Below are 11,443 nucleotides of genomic sequence, written 5' to 3'. Positions count from 1 at the left end.
AATTGTAAAATTCAAAGTGAAATTGTACCCAAAAAAATGCAAAGGAGTATTTTCATTCCCTGGGTACAATAATTAACCACACCTACATGAATTAAAATGGATTGATACCAGACGTGGACAGTGAAATCTTTAAAATAATGATTCCAGTGATAAATAATAGAGGCCGGGTCCTCTGCAGGTTAATCAGTACAAGGCCCTACAAGGCCTACCTATTTCACCAGGAACGACGTATACAAAGTTATTCCAAATCAGAGTCTCTCTCTGCTATCTCACCAACTATTATGTCTTTGGTGAGAGGATCTTTTAGCATACTTTGGAACATCAGGGGGAAGAGGCTGTGATTGTTGCACACTTAAAAACTTGCTACTAATCACAATGTCACCTGTTACCATTAGTCTGTGGAATACATATAAAGTCAGTGAGAGTCATAAACCAAACAATCCTTGAAATTATAATATACACTTCCTTCTTGATCGATACTAACAATTATAGCAAATTTAGAATAAGCCAAAAGATAAACGAATTCATACGTGTATGTGAAGTTACAAACCCTTTTGTGGGGATAAATACTAATAATGATAATGCAACTTATACATGTAGAGCCCACGTATATCCCATCTCTGTCCTATACACATTTTCATATTTTGTCAGAAAACTGCGTGAGACCTATCACATCCGTAGTCATGTGTGTTATAAAGATATACAGTAGCCCCTACTTGGTTTATGAACAACAAAACAAATATAATCTTACCCGGGAATCTTACCTTAATAAATAATCTTCTCATGATGACAGCATATCAGATATGGAACACGGGATGGAACAGTTTGGCATCAATATGAAGTTGTGTTACATGTATTATTATAGTTAGTGGAATTGGAAATGAAAGCTTGCCTTTACGTATGTTTAATGAAAATATTTTAGACAGACACCAGTCACAAGAGCCAGACACTTGATCCAGACCCCCCCCCCTCTCTCTCTCTCTCTCTCTCTCTCTCTCTCCCAGCACGCGACGAGGAGTTTGTTTAATGTCACCGCAACGTTCGGCACGCGCATAATGGGACACTAACTTGGAACGATTTTTGTGATAAATACGGCGAACATGTGGTTGGAAAATTGGTTATATCTCCAGAAAATGCACGTATATGCAGCTAAATTTAGTATCAATGTAAAGCATGAACTATAACAAAGACCGTCATGGTATCTACAGCGCAGCAATCGGCAGCAATTTGTAAAAGAAATGCTCGTGAAAAAAAAAATTGCTAAAACCCCCAATGTCAAATGGTTTCGTCCTAAATTTCCTCTGAAGGAATTGTAATTTTATCTTGAAAATCTTTGATCACTTAGAAAAATTATTCATCAAAAAGCACCGTGAATTAGAAATAAATTGAGCAATCCGTTTGGTCAATACAGTGAAATATCTAAAACGTGTCATTTACATATGCGGTAGCCGTAAAGAGTCATTTTCCGGTAATATTGAATAAAAATGGGCAACTAATAATCAATTTAATGGAGCAATATTGTATGGAGACATTCTACAGGTTCTCATCTTCGCTTAGAACATGAAAAAAACAAAATTTGTTTCATGACCAAAAACCAGTTTTGGCGCACTTTTGCCCTCTCCTGGCCCACTGTGCGACGGTTTAAAGTCCTCTCCAAGGGACCGAGGATTAATGCCTTACCAAAGGGCACTAGCGCACCAAGTGGAAATCGAGCCTGGGTCACCTGAATCTGAACCCCCCCCCCCCCACAGAGCTATAGCGCCTACAGGTGACTTTGTTTTCTATACAGCTGAATTATAAAATTCACCAAAGCAAGACATTTGTTTTCTTTATCATAGAGTTCCTTTCTTCCGTTTCCTTTTATCTTTTCTTCTTTATTATTTTGTCCAACAGCATATAGGGGACGATCGCCCCTACCCCCACTGAAGTTCATACCTGCCCATCACAACATACAATGAGATGTTGCTGCTGATATAAGCACATTTTCAAGACTGAAATTTAAAAGCCATGGTATACCCCCCAAAGACTTACAATTTCAATCACCATTTTCAAGACTTTATTTCAGGGATCATAATAGGCATAGGCCTATGTTCCCTTCTGTTGGTTTACGGGGTCGAATTTTTATTGGTGAGGTATGCATCCTATTCAGAAGTCACTGAAACAATCCTTACACTGTCCCTCTTAATGTTAGTGTATTAACAGTTTTAGTCAGCTCTCACTCGCGCTCTCGTTAGAAAGTTTACTCATGGTTACAAAAAGTGCTTAAAATCGTCGATTTCAAGTCTACATAAATGAAATAGCTCAAACAAATGTTTACCAAGCGCTCACAATGTTTCTTTATGCAACATGAGACACAGTAACTTTTGTTTGTAAGAATAAAGCTAATTAGATCCCAGTCTCAATGACTTATGGTTACCCCCTTACCCCCCCCCCCCCCTCCTCTGGTTTTTAGCTCTGAGCGGCGACTCGGGTAAAGTGGACATAATATTTCCGCCCCCAGATGGACTATAGTTAGGGACCAATCGAATTTTGAATTTAGTTTTTATCATAAGGCTTGGTTTTTAAATATCAAATGATTTTAATTCAAATCCCTCGAGGTTTGAAAATATTTTGTGTAAGATTATATAACTAAATTCAGAATTTGATTAGTCCCTATTTACAGTCCAGCTGGATTTACTTCAAATCCATGCAATTTCAAGTGAACCCAATTCAGTAAATCACGTATTTCCATCAGTTATCTAATCTGCATTGCAAACTTGCAATTTATAAGAAGATCGCGGGGGACATTGTCGCGTACCGTTGGTCAATTATAAAAGTGAATAAAGAACAGAACAGTTGTGTTGTCTGCTACCGAGAGGGGGCAGACTATCTTTTCAGGAGAAGTCGCCCATCAATGCAATCGGATGCCGCTCTTTGTCTCGTCAGAGATGAGTTTGATGGGACTGCCAAATGTTTGTTTTTTAATCGATACGCCTAATACTTAAAAAAAATAATTAAACTAATTAATAATAATCAACGCGGGTCTGAGGGGAAGCGCTCATCATAACCAACAGTTGGTTGTAAGGAAACCGAGTAGACGCCAGGACATTAATAAGCTAGAAACAAGTAGGGTCACATTACATTAAAGGGTGATACACTGTGCTCTAAAATGGGGGAGAAGAAAAGTATCACCAACTTAACAAGGGATCAAAATTATGAATAAATTATAATAACATAAAGACCACATTAATTGTGCAAATTGCACTATATCATGATGGGAAACAAGTTTGATCGTAAACTGATCAATGGTGGTGATTTACACCCCCCCCCCACCATCATTCAAGATTTCTGATTAAGAAAAAAGGGGAAGATATTATACAAGAAGGGTGATTAATAAAGAAAGGTGAAGGGTACGAGAGACAGCGAGGAAATATAGAGAAAGGGAAAGGAATGGGAGAGGGGGGAGGGAGAGAGAGAGAGAGGGGAGGGAGGAGAAGAGGGAGAGGGGGAGAGAGAGGCCATGGGGATGAAATAAAAGTAGGGACATATGGAGCTGATGCCTGTATTGTTAATAATCCGGCCCGCATAATTCATATGCAGGATCCATCTATTGGGGAAATAGCTGCTTTCGTTTAATCTCTAATTGCTGAAGTGCAGAATTTTAAGACATTTCGTTCATTTATTTTCATGGATTCAATTTCCCTTTGAATTGAAGGCACATACTCTACACAAAGGCAACAAAGGTAAGGTAATTTTGATTGAAACGTTACGCGATCGCTTGTTCTTTTCATTATATTAAACAATAATATTAGAAATAATAGAAAGTTGAGTGCTATTGTGATAAACATTCAACTGCTTACCGACCTCGTATGGTTTCGTTTAATTAAAGAGTAAAACTGAGGTGTTAACTGACATCATTTTTTAAAATTAGAGTTTGAATATAAAACCAAAGAGTGTTAAAAAAACAACTAATTTATGATATACGATAAAACGACAATTTATTGTTTAAAGTTAAAATAACTCGTTATTTGTTCGCTATTTACCACTATTCTGATAAAAATGTATAATATATACGTATTTCAAACATATTATGGTTTTATGTTTCATGTTTCATGGTTTCATGAACGCCTAGCTTAGCCGGGTAATATAGGAGCGCCTTGAGCACCTAACAAGGTGGATATGTGCGCAATATAAATACCCTATATTATTATTATATTATGTATTGGCTTCATACAGTGATATGTAAATAGGTAAACATTTTATAAAAGATTTAGATTTCAATTATATTTTTTTTTTTTTTGCCCATACGCCATATTCTGCCCCTAAAACTTGTTGGTCATCACATTACTGCTTATAATTAAACACCAATTATTTATATTTCGATTCTGAGGATTCAGAAAATGTCCTGTGGAGAGGGTCTCGTGGTCTGTTTCAAGGTCATCTTGAAGGTGATTCTTGTGATCATCTGCCTACCTCTGCTACTTGCACTCAGTCTTCTGGGGATTGTACTTGGCATCATATGTTGCCCACGTAAATATAAAATACCTTTTTACTATTCTAATTCAAGTACAGTCATTATTAATAAAACTTGGGATAGTACAGCACCTGGCTTGAAAATGGTCATTGGCCTAATATCTTGAATGAAAGTTTGAGTGTGCGCAGCGATCGAGCGAGAGAAGAGAAAATTATTCATTTATAGGAATAATGAGAATAAACCAGATAATCATGAATTATACAAAGTAACGATAATTATGATCTCTTCTCGACAATTCGGTATTGCGCATGCCTTCATCGATTTATCTACATTTTTTCCTCCTGCTCCTTCATCTTCATTTTCACCTTCATCTTTCTTCTTCTTCTTCTTCTCCTCCTCTTCCTTCTTCTTCGTCTTCTCCTCCTCCTTCTTCTTCTTCTCCTCCTCCTCCTCTTTCTTCTTCTACTTCTTCTTCTTCTCCTCCTCCGTCTTCTTCGTCTTCTCCTCCTCGTCCATCTTCTTCTTCTTCTTCTTCTTCTCCTCCTTCTTCTTTTTCTTCTTCTTCTCCTCCTCCTCCTTCTTCTTCGTCTTCTCTTCCTCCTTCTCCTCCTCCTCCTTCTTCGTCTTCTCCTCCTCCTCCATCTTCTTCTACTTCTTCTTCTTCTTATCCTCCTTCTTTTTCTTCTTCTCCTTCTCCTTCTTCTTCGTCTTCTCCTCCTCCTTCTTCTTCTCCTCCTTCTTCTCCTCCTTCTTCTTCGTCTTCTCCTCCTCCTTCTTCTTCTTCTTCTCCTCCTCCTCCTTCTTCTTCGTCTTCTCCTCCTCGTCCATCTTCTTCTTCTCCTTCTTTTTCTTCTTCTCCTCCTCCTTCTTCTTCGTCTTCTCCTCCTCCTTCTTCTTCGTCTTCTCCTCCTCCTCCATCTTCTTCTTCATCTTCTTCTTCTTCTTCTCCTTCTCCTTCTTTTTCTTTTCCTTCTTCTTCTCCTCCTTCTTCTTCGTCTTCTCCTCCTCCTCCATCTTCTTCTTCTTAATTTTTTTCTTCTTCTCTTTCTCCTCCTTCTCCTCCTACTTTCTTTCTCCTTCTTTTCCTCATCCTCTTCTTTCTTTTTCTCCACCTCTCCTCTTGTTTATTATTTTCTTTTGTCCCCACGCAGTGAAGATCTGTTGTCCCTGCTGTGCGCCTTGTCTTGAGTACATCCTCGACTTATTACTCTCACTCATAAAGCTACCTTTAAAGTGTATCATGTGGGCAGTAGGTGACGATGGAGAAGGCGAAGAGGACAAGACCCCGCTCGACCACGCTCCCACCGCGGCGACATCATACAACGGATCATCGCCGGATTCCCACCAGAAAACAACATCGAGCATAGAAATACCAGAATAGGCCTACTAGTATACTAACGTGCAGATCAGTAATGCAAAATAATGTAACTTAAACCTTGTCATCACCATTTTCATGTTTTTTTAAATATTTTTTTTTAATAAGATTCATCTGATCATTAACAAAGGGAAGGGGGTGAGATGTAACACAGCTAGTTAAAGTTGATATTGCTTTTAGAGGGATTATGGTGTGATGAGTTACATTTTGCTCAGGTGAAATGGACCACTCCACACTGCCCTGGGACCGTTCCATAAATACTTTAAACTACTGTAACCTGGCCATCATTGCAACTACCACAGAATCCTAGATTGTGATTGGCTGAGCCATGTTACATGCATGGTAGTCTCCATAATGACAAAGTTACAATGGATGTAACTTTTATTAAATGAACCCCTGAAGTTTCACCTTATCTTCATTAAAAAATATATATTTCCAGACCAAACATTCAACCTTAAACATTGTATTCCAAATGATCATCATAGTACTTAGGGATCAAAGTTGAATATTCAAGGAATGAGAAAATTAATGTTCAACAGGAAATTTAAGTAACAACTGCTGGCCCATGCATGGTTAAGTGTTGTGATTTGAACTCACTAATCACCGATATCAAACAAATTAGTGTATTTATGATCATTAACTTTCAATAATTCCTAAATTTCTCTATCAAGTCTTCAGTCTACTTCAAGAATGTAGGTTCTAAATTCTAAATTTCATTTCATTTCCTGTCAAACTTGTTGAAGTTGCTTTTACTATTAAAAGATTATTAAATTGAGCATGCATGTACATATCTTTAGTCTTTTCTCTTATAAAGGTCTCCATTTTGACATATTGTACTTGCCTCTTCAATGCCCATATAAATCATATCTTTATTCACTATTTCACTTACACCAGCCTCTTTATTTTGCATTTATCCGGGCATTTATCTTGCCACAGTTCACAACAATCATAAACAACAATCTAGTGGATATTAAACAACCAAAAACTCGTCTATATTGTTTGGTCACCTGCCTTGTTTTTTAATGTTTTTTCTTCATAATAAAATACACAAAAGATACTGTACAATTTTTTTTTTGCAATATATCAAAATCAATATGTTAGGAAACAAATAGGACATGTACAAGAAATGCTAAAACATTGTTGAAGAAGGATGTTCACACACAGACTAAACACCCTTTTGGCTCTGAACAGACGATACTTACTGTTTCGCAAAATGAGTATAATCTATATGTACAAACATCTTTATAACCTGGGAAGGTGTTTCATAAAGTTGGTTACAAAGTTATGCAGGATATTACAAACAATTTAATGAACAACTGATAGGAGTATGAAGTGCCAAATCAGGAACATCAAGCTCCCATATGTTTAAAACTAAATTATAATTATATTTTTAACATTTTCAAGGAGACCCAGTCAAAAATATGATTTGTATTGAAAATGCTTCTTAATATTACTAATAATAATATTTAGCCTGCATATTTGGATATAAACTGATGGTGTAATGTAAAGAACTACATTTGGCTTACCATAACCCTGCCATTTGTACAGTTTACCATATCTTTACCAACATCTTTATGATAAAGATCAAAGGGATTTTCACAAAGACATAAAAAAGGAGTTGACACAAAAATTTTTGCAATCAATTGCATATTCTTGTTGGTAATTAACTCTCACTATATTAATTCTAACTACAGCACATTGATTTTCAATTCTTGTAGAAAGGCGCAGAATGGCAACCAAGTTGATCTAGGCAACCAAATTGCCAGACTTCTAGGCTGAGCGCCTGACTATATGGTAGAAGGTCCCACATTTTATAGGTTTTTGGTATGGCTTGGCCAGGGATTGAACCCACGACCTCACGTTCACGAGGCGGGTACTCTACCACTGAGCCAACATGTCCTCTGAGAGAGTAAATGGAAAAAGAATCCGGTACGACCTGCCAGTTATACGCAATTTCATTGATTAATGTTTGTGAAACATTTTCATCACTGTGATAATAATGATTTGTTGTGCATATGCTAACATAGCATAAATAAAACACATGCACATTACACACAAAAAAAAGATTTTTGATAGCCATCTCCTTAAGCCTACTAAAGAAACATTTTACATATATGAAGTTTACTATTGTACTACAAATGACAATACACAATGACCTGTCATGTCTAAAAGACCAAGCATAATCACCACATATTTGTAGACACAAAGACAATAAATTCTGCTGACTTAATGGGGCACATTTTTTAGGTGACAATGTGCATCTTCCATTAATTACAATATTTCCCTTACTACTGGCTTTCTAAAAAGTGAAATGTATGATGGTCATCATGTTCACTCTAACATTTACTTTTAACCAACCACAAAGTTGGTAAAAAATATGAACTGATCAACTGGTGTTGAAAAAAAAATCCAAGTTCATTTTGTATGCATTTTTTTAAACCAAAAGTTGATAGGAACTTATATGTTGGTTTAAAAATATCTGTAGATATTTCTAAACCAACATATAAGTTCCTATCAACTCGGAACAATGCATATTTGTTCAGTTTCTGAAGCAAAAACATAACTGGCACAAAAGGTTGCATCTTTATTCTTTAATATACATACAAGGCCAACATTTGCATTCAAATTAAAGACAGGTCCTAAACAAATGTGTAAAACCACAATTTCTAAACTAATGACATACCAACAAATGTTTCATACCACAAATCATCATCCCCTCAAGTTATAAATAATAAATTAAGTAATACACAGTAATGTTAAGTTGGGCCTAGAGGGAAGAGGATTGTTCATTTCACTCCTTTTCCTAATAATTCATGTCATTTGCTTTCCTAATACAAAATAATCTCGAGACAATGTAAGAGATATCAAACTAGTGGCTGGTCTATGCCCTGTTTGTAAACAATGAGCAGAAATTTGCTAATACAATAAATCAATCTAACAATTGATTTACAATTACTTAAATTCAAATACTGGCATATATTTGATTCCTACAGAAACAACGCTACAGAAAAAAAAAAAACCTTTAAAAGGCTGATTCACACCTTGTATTATTAGAGGAAAAATAACATTTCAGTGATTTAAATTAAACAATTGATAGTATTTACATTTAGAACGCAAAAATATAATACTTTATATAAAGCTGTCTGAATCACTTGAAATGTTAAAATGTCAGGGGTATTATATATTGACCAACTGTACCAAAAGTTTTTCATTTTGTAATCATATGCTTGGATATATCATAAAGGTCATTGATTCAATTAATATTCAATTTTCTGTAAAAAAAAAAATCATGTCAGTCATGCTTTTGGGCTTCTAAATAAGAAAATAACAAACAATATTTTAGATACATCATTCCAAATGTTTTTAAGTGCTTAATGTACATATAACAGAATGATAATAGCAGAATATTGTTTTTATTATTTCCTGAAGTCATGCTTTTTGCTATGTCAGAATATCAATTATCTTTCATCAAAATTCTCACAAACACAGCACCTACATGTAAAACAATAATTAGACAATACTTCTCATTTTATCAAAATGTATGAAATAAACTAAGTTATTGGTTCTGACCGATATTTAAGTTTGTATAAAGCATATGAACTATACACAGGCAAAGTATAAGCACATTGGTGAATTTACAATAGAAATATTGTTATTACAATAAACCTGTAATCAGTTGGAATATTTACTTCTATTCTTTTGATAGCATTCTACAATATCCAGAGGATATCAAATTTCTAGACTCTTTTACCACACCTTTAATAATGATAAATAACAAAAGCTACAAAGGAGTACACAATGAAAACAAAACAAACCAAATAGATACATGTACAATGGAGATTTATGCCAAAATATACATTGACAATCCCAACAGAAAAGCAGTAAATATGGTTACTAACATCTAATTTCTATTACTTACACAGGACTTTGTTTAATCGTTTAAAATGCAGTTCTAAAATGCATATATGAAAGCTTATAGTTTTATGTGAAATTCTTTGAATGAAATAAGGCAAGTAGACCTTAAAATAAATCTTTTCATGTACCAGGAAAATATGAGTCAACTGTCACTGATTGATTGAATTGCTGACAAAGGCCCTCAAATTACAAACAGATTCTGTGTTCTTTCCTTATTGTCATCAATAACCTTTACATATCTTGGTCTGTATTCTTACATACAAGAAGGGAAATAAAGAGTTAACACACAACATTGTGTTGTGTGTGAGAAGCAACAGGCATTATTTTGATATAAAAGCTTATTATATGTATATAATTTTCTTCCCAATTCTAACAATGGTATAACTTTAACGCAGTTGCTAAAAATTAACATAATTTTACCCCCCAAAAAAGACTTGTAGACCACTTGTATTCATTTACATTACAAGTAAATGTCTATCTATGTTGATACTGGTCAAACAGATGTTTCATTGGGTTTTGAAAGGTTATTTTAAATAGATTTAGAATATATTTGTGATTACCTGATATTGTGCACAACTATAACTTTATGTCAGGTTTAAGGAATTCTGCATTGTCCACGAGTAATCCTACTTTTTTAGACATCTTAATTTCATCAACTTATCCAATAATAAAAACAACATACTTTTCTACGTGAGTAGTAATCTTAACATGGGTTGTAATATCTGAATTTCTAAGCCAGACAAATATTTTTCATTGATTTAATGCACATTTGTTGGAATGGAGACACTAACCTATAAAAAAGACCCCCCAAAAATGAAATTTTTGATACACTATAGTGACTTCATGTGTTGTATATTTTCAACAGTTCTAAATCTATTTTGTTTTAATATTATGTTCCACTTTTATTTTCACATTCCTGCAGAAAGTAAAATAATGTACAATCAATTTACACTTTTCAGCAATCAACTCTTAATTTTTATCATTGTGGTCAAGACTTTCTCCTGAATATTGACTCTAAAAATTGAATAAATAAAATAGAAAAGAAATAAGTACATGTATTTGTTCATAGGTAACATATTATAACTCTTACTATCGTCTCACTTTGACTTAATAAAATCAGGAAAATCTAAAATTATGGTGATGTGTTTGAGTGATTTTTGCATTTATTTGTAATGCTTATCACCAATATACTGTAAGCCTTGGTCCTGTTTCATAAATCTGTTTGATAGTTACATGCAAAGCATGTGACCGATCATTCATAACAGCTTTGTGAAACAAGCTCCCTGGTTTACAATGCATTCTAAATTCAAGTATGCTTATACAACTCACAGACTTTCAACATTATAAAAGATAACAAAATGAACTCAAACTGCATTATATAAATGGTCTACATGGCATGATAGTGCAAGAGCACATTATCACCAAATGAGAAAGCTATCTCTAAAAAGTTATCTCTAATTGTTGAAATATTTCTGATATCAAATAAATGGATGCAAATCATATCCCCTTTATAGTATATATATCCTCTGATAAAACTGGACCTATCATTAATGTCACATTAGAGTTATATCAATTAAGTTCATTCATCCAAAGCAACATGCAATAAGAAAATACATTCTGAAGCATTCAGTCATGCACTCATCACAGACAGATGCAAGAATGTCAAGGAATATTGTTGATTTCTCTTCATTCTGTATTCA

Source organism: Lytechinus pictus, chromosome 7, assembly GCF_037042905.1.
Source record: "Lytechinus pictus isolate F3 Inbred chromosome 7, Lp3.0, whole genome shotgun sequence".
In the NCBI taxonomy this organism is placed as follows: domain Eukaryota; kingdom Metazoa; phylum Echinodermata; class Echinoidea; order Temnopleuroida; family Toxopneustidae; genus Lytechinus; species Lytechinus pictus.
The sequence above is the reverse complement of the archived record's forward strand: the minus strand, read 5'-3'. Positions refer to the sequence as shown.